Raw genomic sequence first — 19170 nt, forward strand, 5'->3', positions numbered from 1 at the left:
CCATTTGTCAGGTGGAACGGTAAAGCACATCCACAGACCCACTCTTTAAATGTCACCTCATTACTAACATATATACAGCCCCCCTCCTGCGTGACTGTCCACATACACACCAGACACACACTGAGCCTTTATCTGCCCAGTCCTATGCTTTTCTGATCAGACTACGATTGGAAGTAGTACTGGGCCAGGATGTAATACAGGCCTTTATTATGTGGCTGTCAGTCAGAAGACTATAGCAGCCTTCAGAAACACGGAGAGAAAATGAAGGACCGCTACAAGGGAACAGTCAACCAGAGAACAGTGTTCTATAGTCTCACAGACCCTGTTCCCTCCAGCATCTGAATGCTTTAGCATAATCGAGACGTTCAGCTCTTTGACCGATAAAACTAACGACTGAAATACGTGGAAGTAGACATTGAAAGAGCTGTAAACAAAGACGTGAACTCACTTGATTTGGGTGATGCTTCTCCTTGAGGATCCGTCCGATCGTGTGGTCGCAGACTGATCAAACCGAAAGCCAGAACAGAATGGCATTGCCTACAACAGGATACATGACAGATAGGACAATAACATATGACACATGTTTTTCTCTGGTGTGTATTGTCAATACTGTGTCATGTATTGTTTTTCTGCTATACCATCAATACAACGATTTTGATGTTTTTTACCATTCATGACTCATTTATTCATATGTCTGGTGCTACTATGATGTTACTTTACTGTAGTGTCTTCCACTCTGATCAGAGTTTCTACCCAGTAGCACTAATTCAGAGCGGCTGAGATATTTCAGGTGTCAGGGTAGGTGATGGTGGGAGGATTAGACAGACCTCTGCTACATGTGCTGGGACAGACTTCAGGCTGTTGATCCTAGAATCTACAGTGCCAGAGCATCGCTCACACCTGGAGTCCCGCTTCATTCCGAACTTGAACATGTCTTAATATGACATTTGTTCTCGCTAACCACTAAATAGCGTTCACAATGTGAGATTGTGAAGAAGGCTCAGAGAGAGACAGAGAGAGATAGAGAAACAGGGAAAGAGAAAGAGAGAAAGGAGGAGGAAGTGAACTAAATTCTGGTAAACTGCACCTGCAGGGATCTCCTCCTGTGTATAATGACAGTGTTTAATGAGCTGCTTACAGTGTGTGTGTGTCTGTGTGTGTGTGTGTGTGTGAGAGACATGGTGATAATTGAATAGAGACACAGTGTTCATTCTGCCTCAAGCACCCTTGCAGAGGAAATAACTCATGAATACATTTTCTGTGTCTGTCGCATATTTCTGTTGTTCAAGTGTATCTCCCCCCCCCCCTTTTCCCTTTATTTCTCCAGGGCTTGGGGTAGGAAGCTCTCGTTCACAAACTGGGAGAATAATATGGTTAAGTGGTCTAATATAAACAGCAAAAATGAATAATTAAAACATATTACTCAATCTCCATGCAGGAGAAAAATTGCAGTGTGGCAGGAAAGCCCAAATGAACCTGGAGAGTGGAGAGAGGGGTGGGGGGGAGAGAGAGATGAGAGAGATAGAGAGCGATAGAGAGAGGGGGGTTGGGGGTAGCATGAGAGGGAACCTCATTGCAACCTTGTCTCAGTCCTAGGGGGGTACCCCTGGCTAAACTCTGACTGAGTGAGAGACTAGGTGAGCATTATTCCACTAGTGTAAATACAGATTCAGACATGAAAACAGCAGTAAGAGGCATGAGAGTGCCACACAAAGAGGCTTTATGCAAATAAAATTAACAGGCAGCATGGGACATTGTAATGAGATGTTTATTACATTGGAGCACCCCCCCTCCCACACACACACACACACACACACACACACACACACACACACACACACACACACACACACACACACACACACACACACACACACACACACACACACACACACACACACACACACACACACACACACACACACACACACACACACACACACACACACACAGGTCTTGTTGCAGAAGGCTTGCCAGGGCTCTGAAAGGGAGGGAGAGAAAGAGAGAGAGAGACAGACAAAGACAAAAGAGAGTTGGAGAGAGAGAGAGAGAGAGAGAGGAATGGCTCAATTTATCAAGGCCTATTGTTGAGGGGGACTAATTCATTTGTTTGTGTGATTGCTTTCCTGGGCATCGCTGGCTGCCAAAACAATACTGATAACCTCCATCAACTCATTGGAGACATGGAAACTTTCTCCCTCCATACAGGGACAGCAACAACTCTGTCTTCTGGTCTCTCTCTCTGTTTCACTTTCTCTCCTTTCTCTCACTTCCCCTCTCACTATTTTACTAGTTGTCTCTCTTCTGCACCTTGTCTTTACCCATTTTTCTTATTCACCCTCTTGCTGACTCTCACACCCCCCCCCCTCTATCTATCTCTCTCTCTCTCTCTCTCTCCAGGGAGCTAATTCTCAATTATCTCTCTATCTCTCTCTTTTTCATATCTCAGAGGATGGTCTCTCAAAAAAACAATTCCGGTTGTTTTTTCTTTGGATTTTCTCCTACCATATCTATTGTTATTTTATCAGACCTTATTTTAACATTTCACACACTTCAAAGTGTTTTCTTTCCAATGGTACCAAGTACATGCATTTCCTTGCTTCAGGGCCTGAGCTACAGGCAGTTTACTTTGGGCATGTCATTCAGACAGGAAGTGGAGAAAAAAGGGGCCTTGCCCTATGTTCTGACCAATTTCCCAGTCCCTGCCGATCCCTGGGATGGTGTTCTCGGGGTGATGAGATGTGTTGGATTTGCGCCTTTTGGTGAACACCAAACGTGTTTGCTTATTGTTTTCTTTAAGCAATTACTTTTTTATGGCCACCCTTCCGTAAAGCCCAACTCTGTTGAGTGAATGATTTAAAGTTGTCTGATGGATAGATACTGTAATCTCCGCTGTGGAGCTGTGCAGCTCCTTCAGGGTTATCTTTGGTCTCTTTGTTGCCTCTCTGATTAATGCCCTCCTCACCTGGTCCGTGAGTTTTGGTGTGTGGCCCTCTCTTGGCAGGTTTGTTGTGGTGCCATATTCTTAAAAAATAATAATAATGGATTTAATAGTGCTCCGTGGGATGTTCTTTTTATAACCCAACCCTGATCTGTACTTCTCCACAACTTTGTCCCTCACCTGTTTGGAGAGCTCCTTAGTTTTCATGGTGCCCCTTGCTTAGTGGTGTTGCAGACTCTGGGGCCGTTCAGAACAGGTGTATATATACTGAGATCATGTGACACAGATTGCACACAGGTTTACTTCATTTAAATAATTATGTGTCTTCTGAAGGTAATTGTTTGCACCAGATCTTATTTAGGGGCTTCATAGCAAAGGGGGTGAATACATAAAGGGGGTGAATACATAAAGGGGTGAATACATAAAGGGGTGAATACATAAAGGGGGTGAATACATAAAGGGGTGAATACATAAAGGGGTGAATACATAAAGGGGTGAATACATAAAGGGGGTGAATACATAAAGGGGTGAATACATAAAGGGGTGAATACATAAAGGGGGTGAATACATAAAGGGGTGAATACATAAAGGGGGTGAATACATAAAGGGGTGAATACATAAAGGGGGTGAATACATAAAGGGGTGAATACATAAAGGGGTGAATACATAAAGGGGTGAATACATAAAGGGGTGAATACATAAAGGGGTGAATACATAAAGGGGTGAATACATAAAGGGGTGAATACATAAAGGGGTGAATACATAAAGGGGTGAATACATAAAGGGGTGAATACATAAAGGGGTGAATACATAAAGGGGTGAATACATAAAGGGGTGAATACATAAAGGGGTGAATACATAAAGGGGTGAATACATAAAGGGGGTGAATACATAAAGGGGTGAATACATAAAGGGGTGAATACATAAAGGGGGTGAATACATAAAGGGGGTGAATACATATGCACGCACCACTTTTCACTTTTTTATTTTAAACTTTTTTATTTTTTCACATCACAAATTTGGACTATTTTGTGTATGTCCATTACATGAAATCCAAATAAAGGTTGTAATGCAACAAAATAGGGAAAAAAATAGGAAAAACTTCAAGGGGGACTAATATTTTGCAAGGCACTGTACCTTTCTTACAGCCCTACAGAGTTGAAGGGCAAGTACTCCCACCATTACCAGTATGTAGCATGTGGTTCACCTCCTTAAAGTCACTGGGCTGTGCATGTCAAATCAAATAGAGACATTGTATGGGAAATACAGTACAGTACGTATCACCCCACCTTGGATGTTTTGTTGTTGTTACAAAATAGGATTAAAATCAATCCTATAAAATAATTGTGATTTATTTTTCACTGATCTACACAAAATAGTCCACAATGTCAAAGTGAAAAGACAATGTTACAAAGACTTACAAATGAATAAAAAACCTAAAAACTAAAATGTATTGGTTAAGTATTAACCCTCCAACACACATACACACAATTACACTCCCCTACGTAGGCACGAAGCTCATACGCCTCCCAGACATGCTAACCTCTCATTACCAATAACAGGGGAGGTTAAGCATTTTAGGGGATATGACATTTATGCCTCTGACTTTCTCACCCATCATTATTCACAATTCATTCATGATGATCTGTAATCATGTTAGCATCCTCATTAATGTAGAAGTGTTCAGAGACATATTCTATTCTAATTTACAGTAAAAGTGACTCTAAAATGACACAATACATTATTCACCATTCATTTCTACGGGGCAGAAAATAATCTGTAACCTGTAATCTGTTTAAATTAGCTGATGCACATTTTGAGACTGAGAAGTTTAAACAAAGGTTTTCTAATGTTCGCAGGTATGGACCCTGTATTTTCATATACCCAAATTGGCTACTACTTATAGTATGGGTATTCGGACATCTTGTGTCTTCTGAATAGGGTTAGTTGGCTCAGTTTGTAGAGTATGGCACTTGCAAGGCCAGGGTTGTGGGTTTGATTCCCAAAGTGGACCAGTATGAAAACATACATGAAGATGCATGCACTCAGTACTGTAAATCCCTCTGGATAAGAGTGTCTGCTAAATGACTAAAATGGAAAATTATTAATCCCTCAGGCACCTGGCCAGACACACATAGACACACACACACACACACACTGCAAATCCCCTCACTTTCAAATGATAACTATTCAGCTCCATTTTCTGTCTCTCCCTCATCCCTATCATGTTACACCTCTGACAACATCTGTTGGAGTGGCTGTAGGCTAGAAACTATATACACTCTCTGGTGTAGTTATTTGGGGGTTAACCTAGTGGGAGATAGAGAGAGAGGAGGGGGAGGACAGATAGGAAAGGGGGCACTCCTATCACAGGTACAGTAGACATGTGTTATTGCTAGTGCTCTAGCAGGGTTGAATGAATCCGGCTCACTATTGATGATACTGAGTGAAATGAAAGTCTGTGGTTTGGATCCTACAAGAATTTATACACACACACACATTTTAGCATATGTGCGATTTCTCATCTGGGTGTCACATTCTGTGAAATGTTGTAAGAGAAAGTTCTATATTGTGGTTTCTGACATGTCATTGACAAGCCTAAATAACACTGGGTGGAGGTGGAGAGAGACGATATCCCCCTCTGGTCAAAGTGTAATTAAACTATAGATAACTGCACACACACACACACACACACACACACACACACACACACACACACACACACACACACACACACACACACACACACACACACACACACACACACACACACACACACACACACACACACACACACACACACACACACACACACACACACACACACACACACACACACACAGAGCTAAATACAGATTCTCCAGCTTTCTTTCTCCTTGCATATTTCTGTGGTGAAGTCGGGAGTCAGTCAATCATCCTCGCTGAAGAGACAACTAAAGAAAGAACTGCTGTTTGCTTTTCAGGGTGATGCCAACTTCACAGCTGCCAAGGTGTGTGTGTGTGTGTGTCCATCAGATGGTGATAACTGGAGCTTAATGGGAACAGCGACTATCTCTCAGCTGGACAGACAAACACAAAGCAAAGGGAATGGCCTGGCCACATGCCACAAACAAACCACAGTGCCCAGTCAGATAGCCACGCCACGCAGCATAGACACACGCACACAGGCCCACGGACACAGGCCCACGGACACACAGACACACAGACACACAGACACACAGACACACAGAGACACAGAGACACAGACACACACACACACACACACACACACACACACACACACACACACACACACACACACACACACACACACACACACACACACACACACACACACACACACACACACACACACACACACACACACACACACACACACAGTCAGATAGCCAGGCTGCAACTGTAAGGTGGACAGAAGGGGCAGTAATTGAAAGCTGGCTCGCTTCAGGAAGCATGACACAAAACCAAGGGGCTAGAACCTTCCCCTCAAAAATAATGCATCAACCAGACAGCCACTCACAAAGTACCGATCACTGTCCATGGTGCTGAAATGCCTTTTCGGATGCTTTTTATTGTTTTATTTTTTTTATTTTACTTTTGTTTTACTCGGCAAGTCAGATAAGAACATGTTCTTATTTACAATGACAGCCTACCGGGAAACAGTGGGTCAACTGCCTTGTTCAGGGGCAGAATGACAGATTCTTACCTTGTCAGCTCTGGGATTTGATCCAGCAACCTTTCGGTTACTGGCCCAACGCTTTATATACAGTATATGATAGGCTATTAGTAGTGCCAGGGCATGTAGCCCATAGCCCTTCAAAAGTATTCAGACCGCTCGCTTGATTTTCTCCACATTTTGTTACGTTACAGCCTTATTCCAAAATAGATTAAATGGTATTTTTTCCACATCAATCTACACAAAATACCCCATAATGACAAAAGCAATAACCGGTTGACATTTTTGCTGATATATAAAAAATAACAAATAAACTGAAATATCACATTTACATAAGTATTCAGATCCTTTATTCAGTACTTTGTTGAAACACCTTTAGCAGCGATTACAGCATTGAGTCTTCTTGGGTGAGACTCTACAATCCTGGCACACCTGTATTTGGGAAGTTTCTCCAAATCTTCTCTGCAGATCCTCTCAAACTCTGTCAGGTTTGATGGGGAGCGCTGCTGCACAGCTATTTTCAGGTCTCTACAGATTTGCTTGGTTGGGTTCAAGTCTGGGCTCTGGCTGGGCCACTTAAGGACATTCAGAGACTTGTCCCGAAGCCACTCCTGCATTGTCTTGACTGTGTGCTTAGGATGGTTGTCCTATTGGAAGGTGAACCTCCGTCCCAGTCTGAGGACCTGAGCACTGTCGAGCAGTGCAAAGAGCTCTCTGTACTTTGCTCCGTTCATCTTTTCCTCAAACCTGACTAGTCTCCCAGTCCATGCCGCTGAAAAACATCCCCGCAGCAGGATGCTGCTACCACCATGCTTCATCGTAGGGATGGTGCCAGGTTTCCTCCAGACATGACAATTGTGCTGCAGAGATGGCTGTCATTCTGGAAGATTCTCCCATCTCCACAAAGCAACTCTGGAGCTCTGTCAGAGTGACCATTGTGTTCTTGGTCACCTCCCTGACCAAAGCCGTTCTCCCTCGGTTGCTCAGTTTGGCCTGGCGGCCAGCTCTAGGAAGGGTCTTTTGGTTTCAAACTTCTTCCACTTAAGAATTATGTAGGGCACTGTCATGTTTTGTCATATATTGTCTTGTCCTTGTGCTTTCCCTTCTATTCGTTTCCCCCTGCTGGTCTTATTAGGTTCGTTCCCTCTTTCTATCCCTCTCTCTCCCCCTCCCTCTCTCTCTTCTCTCTATCGTTCCGTTCCTGCTCCCAGCTGTTCCTCATTCTCCTAACTCACTCATTTACTCTTTTCACACCTGTCCCATATTTTGCCCTCTGATTAGAGCCCCTATTTCTCCCCTTGTTTTCCGCTTCTGTCCTTGTCGGATCCTTGTATGATGTTCGCTGTTCTGTGTCCTGGTCTCGCCCTGTCGTGTTTTGTCTTCTTCAGATGCTGCCTGTGAGCAGGTGTCTTAGTCTGCTACGGTCGGTGCCTTCCCTAAGCAACCTGCAGTCTATGGTCGAGTCTCCAGTCAGTCCTCGCTACTACGAGTGGATTTAAGTTTTTTCCTGTTTTGTTTTCTCCTTGTTATATCCAGGATTATTACTTTTGTCTTATACTGGAATAAAGACTCTGTTTTCGTTAAGTCGCTTTTGGGTCCTCATTCACCAGCATAACAGAAGGATCCGACCAAGAATGGACCCAGCGACTACGGATTCTTGTAACACTGCCGTCGAGATCCAGGGAGCAATGCTCGGCAGACACGAGCAGGAATTGTCTGCTGCTCGTCATGCCGTTGAGACCCTGGCCGCTCAGGTTTCCGACCTCTCAGGACAGTTTCAGAGTCTTCGTCTCGTGCCACCAGCTACTTCCTGGTCTTCCGAGTCTCCGGAACCTAGGGTTAATAACCCACCATGTTACTCTGGGCAGCCCACTGAGTGCCGCTCCTTTCTCACCCAGTGTGATATTGTGTTCTCTCTCCAACCCAACACATACTCAAGAGAGAGAGCTCGGATTGCTTACGTCATTTCACTCCTTACTGGTCGGGCTCGAGAGTGAGGCACAGCTATCTGGGAGGCAAGGGCTGAGTGTTCTAACAATTACCAGAACTTTAAAGAGGAGATGATACGGGTTTTTGATCGTTCAGTTTTTGGTAGGGAGGCTTCTAGGGCCCTGGCTTCCCTATGTCAAGGTGATCGATCCATAACGGATTACTCTATAGAGTTTCGCACTCTTGCTGCCTCTAGTGACTGGAACGAGCCGGCGCTGCTGAGGTTAAGGATGAGATTCTCTCCCGGGAGGTTCCTTCCAGTGTGGACTCTTTGATTGCACTCGCCATCCGCATAGAACGACGGGTAGATCTTCGTCACCGAGCTCGTGGAAGAGAGCTCGCGTTAACGGTGTTCCCCCTCTCCGCATCGCAACCATCTCCTCCCTCCGGCTCAGAGACTGAGCCCATGCAACTGGGAGGTATTCGCATCTCGACTAAGGAGAGGGAACGGAGGATCACCAACCGCCTTTGCCTCTATTGCGGTTCTGCTGGACATTTTGTCAATTCATGTCCAGTAAAAGCCAGAGCTCATCAGTAAGCGGAGGGCTACTGGTGAGCGCTACTACTCAGGTCTCTCCATCAAGATCCTGTACTACCATGTCGGTCCATCTACGCTGGACCGGTTCGGCTGCTTCATGCAGTGCCTTGATAGACTCTGGGGCTGAGGGTTGTTTTATGGACGAAGCATGGGCTCGGAAACATGACATTCCTTTCAGACAGTTAGGGAAGCCCACGCCCATGTTCGCCTTAGATGGTAGTCTTCTCCCCAGTATCAGATATGAGACACTACCTTTAACCCTCACAGTATCTGGTAACCACAGTGAGACCATTTCCTTTTTGATTTTTCGTTCACCTTTTACACCTGTTGTTTTGGGTCATCCCTGGCTAGTATGTCATAATCCTTCTATTAATTGGTCTAGTAATTCTATCCTATCCTGGAACGTTTCTTGTCATGTGAAGTGTTTAATGTCTGCTATCCCTCCTGTTTCTTCTGTCCCCTCTTCTCAGGAGGAACCTGGTGATTTGACAGGAGTGCAGGAGGAATATCATGATCTGCACACGGTCTTCAGTCGGTCCAGAGCCAACTCCCTTCCTCCTCACCGGTCGTATGATTGTAGTATTGATCTCCTTCCGGGGACCACTCCCCCTCGGGGTAGACTATACTCTCTGTCGGCTCCCGAACGTAAGGCTCTCGAGGATTATTTGTCTGTTTCTCTCGACGCCGGCACCGTAGTGCCTTCTTCCTCTCCCGCCGGAGCGGGGGTTTTTTTGTTAAGAAGAAGGACGGTACTCTGCGCCCCTGCGTGGATTATCGAGGGCTGAATGACATAACGGTTAAGAATCGTTATCCGCTTCCCCTTATGTCGTCAGCCTTCGAGATTCTGCAGGGAGCCAGGTTCTTTACTAAGTTGGACCTTCGCAAACGCTTACCATCTCGTGCGCATCAGAGAGGGGGACGAGTGGAAAACGGCGTTTAACACTCCGTTAGGGCATTTTGAGTACCGGGTTCTGCCGTTCGGTCTCGCTAATGCTCCAGCTGTTTTTCAGGCATTAGTTAATGATGTACTGAGAGACATGCTGAACATCTTTGTTTTTGTCTACCTTGATGATATCCTGATTTTTTTCACCGTCACTCGAGATTCATGTTCAGCACGTTCGACGTGTACTCCAACGCCTTTTAGAGAATTGTCTCTACGTGAAGGCTGAGAAGTGCGCCTTTCATGTCTCCTCTGTCACATTTCTCGGTTCTGTTATTTCCGCTGAAGGCATTCAGATGGATCCGGCTAAAGTCCAGGCTGTCAGTGATTGGCCCGTTCCAAGGTCACGTGTCGAGTTGCAGCGCTTTCTAGGTTTCGCTAATTTCTATCGGCGTTTCATTCGTAATTTCGGTCAAGTTGCTGCCCCTCTCACAGCTCTTACTTCTGTCAAGACGTGCTTTAAGTGGTCCGGTTCCGCCCAGGGAGCTTTTGATCTCCTCAAGAAGCGTTTTACGTCCGCTCCTATCCTTGTTACTCCTGACGTCACTAAACAATTCATTATCGAGGTTGACGCTTCAGAGGTGGGCGTGGGAGCCATTCTATCCCAGCGCTTCCAGTTTGACGATAAGGTCCATCCTTGCGCTTATTTTTCTCATCGCCTGTCTCCATCGGAACGCAACTATGATGTGGGTAACCGCGAACTGCTCGCCATCCGCTTAGCCCTAGGCGAATGGCGACAGTGGTTGGAGGGGGCGACCGTTCCTTTTGTCGTTTGGACTGACCATAAGAACCTTGAGTACATCCGTTCTGCCAAACGACTTAATGCACGTCAAGCTCGTTGGGCGTTGTTTTTAGCTCATTTCGAGTTCGTGATTTCTTATCGCCCGGGTAATAAGAACACCAAGCCTGATGCCTTATCTCGTCTCTTTAGTTCTTCTGTGGCTTCTACCGATCCCGAGGGGATACTTCCTGATGGGCGTGTTGTCGGGTTGACTGTCTGGGGAATTGAGAGACAGGTTAAGCAAGCACTCACTCACACTGCGTCGCCGCGCGCTTGTCCTAGTAACTCGTTCCTGTTTCTACTCGTCTGGCTGTTCTTCAGTGGGCTCACTCTGCCAAGTTAGCTGGCCACCCCAGCGTTCGGGGTACACTTGCATCTATTCGCCAGCGGTTTTGGTGGCCTACTCAGGAGCGTGACACGCGCCGTTTCGTGGCTGCTTGTTCGGACTGCGCGCAGACTAAGTCAGGTAACTCTCCTCCTGCCGGTCGTCTCAGACCGCTTCCCATTCCTTCTCGACCATGGTCTCACATCGCCTTAGACTTCATTACCGGTCTGCCTTCGTCTGCGGGGAAGACTGTGATTCTTACGGTTGTCGATAGGTTCTCTAAGGCGGCACATTTCATTCCCCTCGCTAAGCTTCCTTCCGCTAAGGAGACGGCACAAATCATCATTGAGAATGTGTTCAGAATTCATGGCCTCCCGTTAGACGCCGTTTCAGACAGAGGTCCGCAATTCACGTCACAGTTTTGGAGGGAATTCTGTCGTTTGATTGGTGCTTCCGTCAGTCTCTCTTCCGGTTTTCATCCCCAGTCTAACGGTCAAGCAGAAAGGGCCAATCAGACGATTGGTCGCATATTACGCAGCCTTTCTTTGAGAAACCCTGCGTCTTGGGCAGAACAGCTCCCCTGGGCAGAATACGCTCACAGGCACTGTCTTCCTGGGGACCTTCAATGTTGCAGAAAATGTTTGGTACCTTTCCCCAGATCTATGTCTTGACAAAATCCTGTTTCGGAGCTCGATTGACAATTCCTTTAACCTCATGGCTTGGTTTTTCGGGACATTATATAGACAGGTGTGGGCCCTTCAAAATCATGTCCAATCAATTGAATTTACCACAGGTGGACTCCAATCAAGCTGTATGCCTCGCTGTATGTCTCTCTCAAATGTCAATATGCCTTGTATACTGTTGCTCAGGTTAGTTACCATTGTTTTAGTTCACTATGGAGCCCCTAGTCCCACTCCTCATACCCCTGATACCTCCTTTGTCCCTCCTCCAACATATGCGGTGACCTCACCCATTACAACCAGCATGTCCAGAGATAAAACCTCTCTCATCATCACCCAGTGCCTGGGCTTACCTCCGCCATACCCGCACCCCACCATACCCCTGTCTGCGCATTATGCCCTGAATATATTCTACCATGCCCAGAAACCTGCTCCTCTAATTCTCTGTCCTCAACGCTCTAGGCGACCAGTTTTGATAGCCCTTAGCCGCACCCTCATACTACTCCTTCTCTGTTCCGCGGGTGATGTGGAGGTAAACCCAGGCCCTGCATGTCCCCAGGCATCCTCATTTGTTGACTTATGTGATCGAAAAAGCCTTGGTTTCATGCATGTCAACATCAGAAGCCTCCTCCCTAAGTTTGTTTTACTCACTACTTTAGCACACTCTGCTAACCCTGATGTCCTTGCCGTGTCTGAATCCTGGCTCAGGAAGGCCACCAAAAATTCAGAGATTTCCATACCCAACTATAACATCTTCCCTCAAGATAGAACTGCTAAAGGGGGAGGAGTTGCAGTCTACTGCAGAGATAGCCTGCAAAGTAATGTCATACTTTCCAGGTCCATACCCAAACAGTTCGAACTACTAATTCTGAAAATTACTCTCTCCAGAAATAAGTCTCTCACTGTTGCCGCCTGCTACCGACCCCCCTCAGCTCCCAGCTGTGCCCTGGACACCATTTGTGAATTGATTGCCCCCCATCTAGCTTCAGAGTTTGTTCTGCTAGGTGACCTAAACTGGGATATGCTTAACACCCCGGCAGTCCTACAATCTAAGCTAGATGCCCTCAATCTCACACAAATCATCAAAGAACCCACCAGGTACAACCCTAACTCTGTAAGCAAGGGCACCCTCATAGACGTCATCCTGACCAACTCCAAATACACCTCCGCTGTCTTCAACCAGGATCTCAGTGACCACTGCCTCATTGCCTGTATCCGCTACGGTGCCGCAGTCAAACGACCACCCCTCATCACTGTCAAACGCTCCCTAAAACACTTCTGTGAGCAGGCCTTTCTAATCGACCTGGCCCGGGTATCCTGGAAGAACATTGACCTCATCCCGTCAGTTGAGGATGCCTGGTCATTCTTTAAGAGTAACTTCCTCACCATTTTAGATAAGCATGCTCCGTTCAAAAAATGCAGAACTAAGAACAGATACAGCCCTTGGTTCACTCCAGACCTGACTGCCCTCGACCAGCACAAAAACATCCTGTGGCGGAGATGCAATAGCATCGAACAGTCCCCGCGATATGCAACTGTTCAGGGAAGTCAGGAACCAATACACGCAGTCAGTCAGGAAAGATAAGGCCAGCTTCTTCAGGCAGAAGTTTGCATCCTGTAGCTCCAACTCCAAAAAGTTCTGGGACACTGTGAAGTCCATGGAGAACAAGAGCACCTCCTCCCAGCTGCCCACTGCACTCAGGCTAGGGAACACGGTCACCACCGACAAATCCATGATTATCGAAAACTTCAACAAGCATTTCTCAACGGCTGGCCATGCCTTCTGCCTGGCTACTCCTACCTCGGCCAACAGCCCCGCCCCCCCCCGCAGCTCCTCGCCCAAGCCTCTCCAGGTTCTCCTTTACCCAAATCCAGATAGCAGATGTTCTGAAAGAGCTGCAAAACCTGGACCCGTATAAATCAGCTGGGCTTGACAATCTGGACCCGCTATTTCTGAAACTATCCGCCGCCATTGTCGCAACCCCTATTACCAGCCTGTTCAACCTCTCTTTCATATCGTCTGAGATCCCCAAGGACTGGAAAGCTGCCGCAGTCATCCCCCTCTTCAAAGGGGGTGACACCCTGGACCCAAACTGTTACAGACCTATATCCATCCTGCCCTGCCTATCTAAGGTCTTCGTAAGCCAAGTCAACAAACAGGTGACTGACCATCTCGAATCTCACCTTCTCCGCTATGCAATCCGGTTTCCGAGCCGGTCACGGGTGCACCTCAGCCACACTCAAGGTACTAAACGACATCATAACCGCCATCGATAAAAGACAGTACTGTGCAGCCGTCTTCATCGACCTTGCCAAGGCTTTCGACTCTGTCAATCACCATATTCTTATCGGCAGACTCAGTGGCCTCGGTTTTTCGGATGACTGCCTTGCCTGGTTCACCAATTACTTTGCAGACAGAGTTCAGTGTGTCAAATCGGACGGCATGTTGTCCGGTCCTCTGGCAGTCTCTATGGGGGTGCCACAGGGTTCAATTCTCGGGCCGACTCTTTTCTCTGTATATATCAATGATGTTGCTCTTGCTGCGGGCGATTCCCTGATCCACCTCTACGCAGACGACACCATTGTATACACTTTCGGCCCGTCATTGGACACTGTGCTATCTAACCTCCAATCGAGCTTCAATGCCATACAACACTCCTTCCGTGGCCTCCAACTGCTCTTAAACACTAGTAAAACCAAATGCATGCTTTTCAACCGATCGCTGCCTGCACCCGCATGCCCGACTAGCATCACCACACTGGGTGGCTCCGACCTTGAATATGTGGACACCTATAAGTACCTAGGTGTCTGGCTAGACTGCAAACTCTCCTTCCAGACCCATATCAAACATCTCCAATCGAAAATCAAATCAAGAATCGGATTTCTAATCCGCAACAAAGCCTCCTTCACTCACGCTGCCAAGCATACCCTAGTAAAACTGACTATCCTACCGATCCTCGACTTCGGCGACGTCATCTACAAAATTGCTTCCAACACTCTACTCAGCAAACTGGATGCAGTCTATCACAGTGCCATCCGTTTTGTCACTAAAGCACCTTATACTACCCACCACTGCGACTTGTATGCTCTAGTCGGCTGGCCCTCGCTACATATTCGTCGCCAGACCCACTGGCTTCAGGTCATCTACAAGGCCATGCTAGGCAAAGCTCCGCCTTATCTCAGCACACTGGTCACGATGGCAACACCCATCCGTAGCACGCGCTCCAGCAGGTGTATCTCATTGATCATCCCTAAAGCCAACACCTCATTCGGCCGCCTTTCGTTCCAGTACTCTGCTGCCTGTGACTGGAACGAATTGCAAAAATCGCTGAAGTTGGAGACTTTTATCTCCCTCACCAACTTCAAACATCAGCTAGCTGAGCAGCTAACCGATCGCTGCAGCTGTACATAATCTATTGGTAAATAGCACACCCATTTTCACCTACCTCATCCCCACAGTTTTTATTTATTTACTTTTCTGCTCTTTTGCACACCAATATCTCTACCTGTACATGATCATCTGATCATTTATCACTCCAGTGTTAATCTGCAATATTGTAATTATTCGCCCACCTCCTCATGCCTTTTGCACACATTGTATATAGACTCCCCTTTTTTTCTCTGTGTTATTGACTTGTTAATTGTTTACTCCATGTGTAACTCTGTGTTGTCTGTTCACACTGCTATGCTTTATCTTGGCCAGGTCGCAGTTGCAAATGAGAACCTGTTCTCAACTAGCCTACCTGGTTAAATAAAGGTGAAAAAAAAAAAAATAATAATAATAATAATAATAAAGTTGTAGAAACATCTCAAGGATAATCAATGGAAGCAGCATGAACCTGAGTTCATTTTTGAGTCTTTCTCTCTCTCTTCAATAATTCAAATTCAAACATTGCATATTGTAACATTATTTTTTAATGCAAAATCCTTCTAATCAGCTACTAATGTGACTAGAAAACATTGCATATGACTGCCAACTTTCCAGGACATAGACACTTATATTGGCAGAACACTTAAATTTGTGTTAATCTAACTGCACTGTCCTATTTACAGTAGCTATTACAGAAAAAAAGACCATGTTATTGTTTGAGAATAGATCACAACAACAAAACACTTTTATGACAGCAACTGGTTTGATACATTCACATCCGAAGGTAAATAAAGTACTCTTGCTCTGAGATGTCTCACTGAGGGTCCCAGAGATAAAATGCAGTGTAGTTTTGTTTGAAAAAATATATATATATTCAAATGTAGGAACTGGGTTCTACAGTTTGACCCATCTGCTGTCTCTGGCTCCACACCCACAACGTCCAGGCAGCTAGATGTGTGAAGGTTAGTGTCTTTTCTGTAGTGAAGCTAATGATCCATCATGTATGGTATTCCTGGAAAGTGTGTAAACTAAAAGAGTTAGTTATGTACTTGAAAATGTATAAATTGACAAATTCTGCACATTTGGGCAAACTCGTGGAAGACTTGATGCAAAATATTATATTTTTGATACCATTCGAAAGGAAATACTTTTAAGTATGCGGAAATGTGAAATTAATGTCGGAGAATATAACACATTAGATCTGGTAAAAGATAATACAAAGAAAAAAACATGCGTCTTTTTTTGTTTTCTTTTGTTCCATCATCTGGAAATGCAAGAGAAAGGACACAATGTATTATTGCAGTTTACGCACAATTTAGATTTTGGCCACAAGATGGCAGCAGTGTATGTGCAACGTTTTAGACTGATCCAATGAAACATTGTATTGCTATTCAAAATGTTTTATGAAGTCTGCCCAAATGTGGCTAATTGGTTTATTGATACATTTTCAAGTACATACAGTGGGGAGAACAAGTATTTGATACACTGCCCGATTTTGCAGGTTTTCCTACATACAAAGTATGTAGAGGTCTGTAATTTTTATCATAGGTACACTTCAACTGTGAGAGACGGAATCTAAAACTAAAATCCAGAAAATCACATTGTATGATTTTTAAGTAATTCATTTGCATTTTATTGCATGACATAAGTATTTGATCACCTACCAACCAGTAAGAATTCTGGCTCTCACAGACCTGTTAGTTTTTCCCCTCCTGTTCTCCACTCATTACCTGTATTAACTGCACCTGTTTGAACTCGTTACCTGTATAAAAGACACCTGTCCACACACTCATTCATACAGACTTCAACCTCTCCACAATGGCCAAGACTAGAAAGCTGTGTAAAGGACATCAGGGATAAAATTGTAGACCTGCACAAGGCTGGGATGGGCTACAGGACAATAGGCAAGCAGCTTGGTGAGAAGGCAACAACTGTTGGCGCAATTATTAGAAAATGGAAGAAGTTCAAGATGACGGTAAATCACCCTTGGTCTGGGGCTCCATGCAAGATCTCACCTTGTGCGGCATGAATTTTGTATTTATTTTTTATTTTACCTTTATTTTACTAGGCAAGTCAGTTAAGAACAAATTCTTATTTTCAATGACGGCCTAGGAACAGTGGGTTAACTGCCTGTTCAGGGGCAGAACGACAGATTTGTACCTTTTCAGCTCGGGGATTCGAACTTGTAACCTTTCGGTTACTAGTCCAACGCTCTAACCACTAGGCTCATAAGGAATGTGAGGGATCAGCCCAGAACTACAAGGCAGGACCTGGTCAATGACCTGAAGAGAGCTGGGACCACAGTCTCAAAGAAAACCATTAGTAACACACTGCGCCGTCATGGATTAAAATCCTGCAGCGCACGCAAGGTCCCTCTGTTCAATCCAGCGCATGTCCAGGCCTGTCTGAAGTTTTCCATTGACCATCTGGATGATCCAGGGGAGGAATGGGAGAAGATCATGTGGTCTGATGAGACAAAAATAGAGCTTTGTAGTCTAAACTCCACTCGCCGTGTTTGGAGGAAGAAGAGGGATGAGTACAACCCCAAGAACACCATTCCAACCGTGAAGCATGGAGGTGGAAACATCATTCTTTGGGGATGCTTTTCTGCAAAGGGGACAGGACGACTGCACCGTATTGAGGGGAGGATGGATGCGGCCATGTATCATGAGATCTTGGCCAACAACCTCCTTCCCTCAGTAAGATCATTGAAGATGGGTCGTGGCTGGGTCTTCCAGCATGACAACAACCTGAAACACACAGCCAGGGCAACTAAGGAGTGGCTCCGTAAGAAGCATCTCAAGGTCCTGGAGTGGCCTAGCCAGTCTCCAGACCTGAACCCAATAGAACATCTTTGGAGGGAACTGAAAGTCCATATTGCCCAGCGAAACAAAGGTTTCTGTACCAAATGTTAAGTTCTGCTTTTCTGATGTATCAAAAACTTAATTTTGAAAATTTTACCCCGTTTTCTCCCCAATTTCGTGGTATCCAATTGTTTGGTAGCTACAATCTTGTCTCATCGCTACAACTCCCGTACGGGCTTAGGGGAGACAAAGGTTGAAAGTCATGCGTCCTCCGTTACACAACCCAACCAAGCCGCACTGCTTCTTAACACAGCGTGCATCCAACCCGGAAGCCAGCCGCACCAATGTGTCGGAGGAAACACTGTGCACCTGGTAACCTTGGTTAGCTCGCACTGCGCCCGGCCCGCCACAGGAGTCGCTGGTACACGATGAGACAAGGATATCCATACTGGCCAACCCCTCCATAACCCAGACGACGCTAGGCCAATTGTGCGTCACCCCACGGACCTCCCGGTCAGTTACAACAGAGCCTGGGTGCGAACACTTAACCACTACGCCACCCGGGAGGCCCTGCATACTACGCCACCCGGGAGGCCCTGCATCAAATACTTATGTCTTATTACAGACCTCTACATGCTTTGTAAGTAGGAAAACCTGCAAAATAGGCAGTGTCTCAAATACTGTATGTAAAATGTATGCATGCGTGACTGTAAGTCACTTTAGATAAAAAAAAGTGTCTGCTAAATGGCATATTATAATTTTACATATACTATTTATTGGAAAGGAACATCAAGCTCATCACCTTGCACTTTCACCAACCTGTGAAGTTCTTCAGAATTTATTTAATCTGTAACCTAATAAACTGCATGCTTTCCCAATGAGTTGTTGTGGGAGGACCACAGAACATGTCATCACGTGACTCTAAGTTTACTTTGATATCATGGTTATTATATCAGTATTTGTGCATAAAAGTGTTTCTACTGACATTTCTGGCATAATTAATTGTACATATACATAAAGATGCCTCCTGGTCTGGTGTATTCTGTTTTGTCGACATGTGGAGATTTACTGACAACTTTTTGATTTCCATCAGGCCTGCCATGACATGTCTTATCCGACATGTACT

The sequence above is a fragment of the Oncorhynchus gorbuscha genome, linkage group LG18, assembly GCF_021184085.1.
Source record: "Oncorhynchus gorbuscha isolate QuinsamMale2020 ecotype Even-year linkage group LG18, OgorEven_v1.0, whole genome shotgun sequence".
In the NCBI taxonomy this organism is placed as follows: domain Eukaryota; kingdom Metazoa; phylum Chordata; class Actinopteri; order Salmoniformes; family Salmonidae; genus Oncorhynchus; species Oncorhynchus gorbuscha.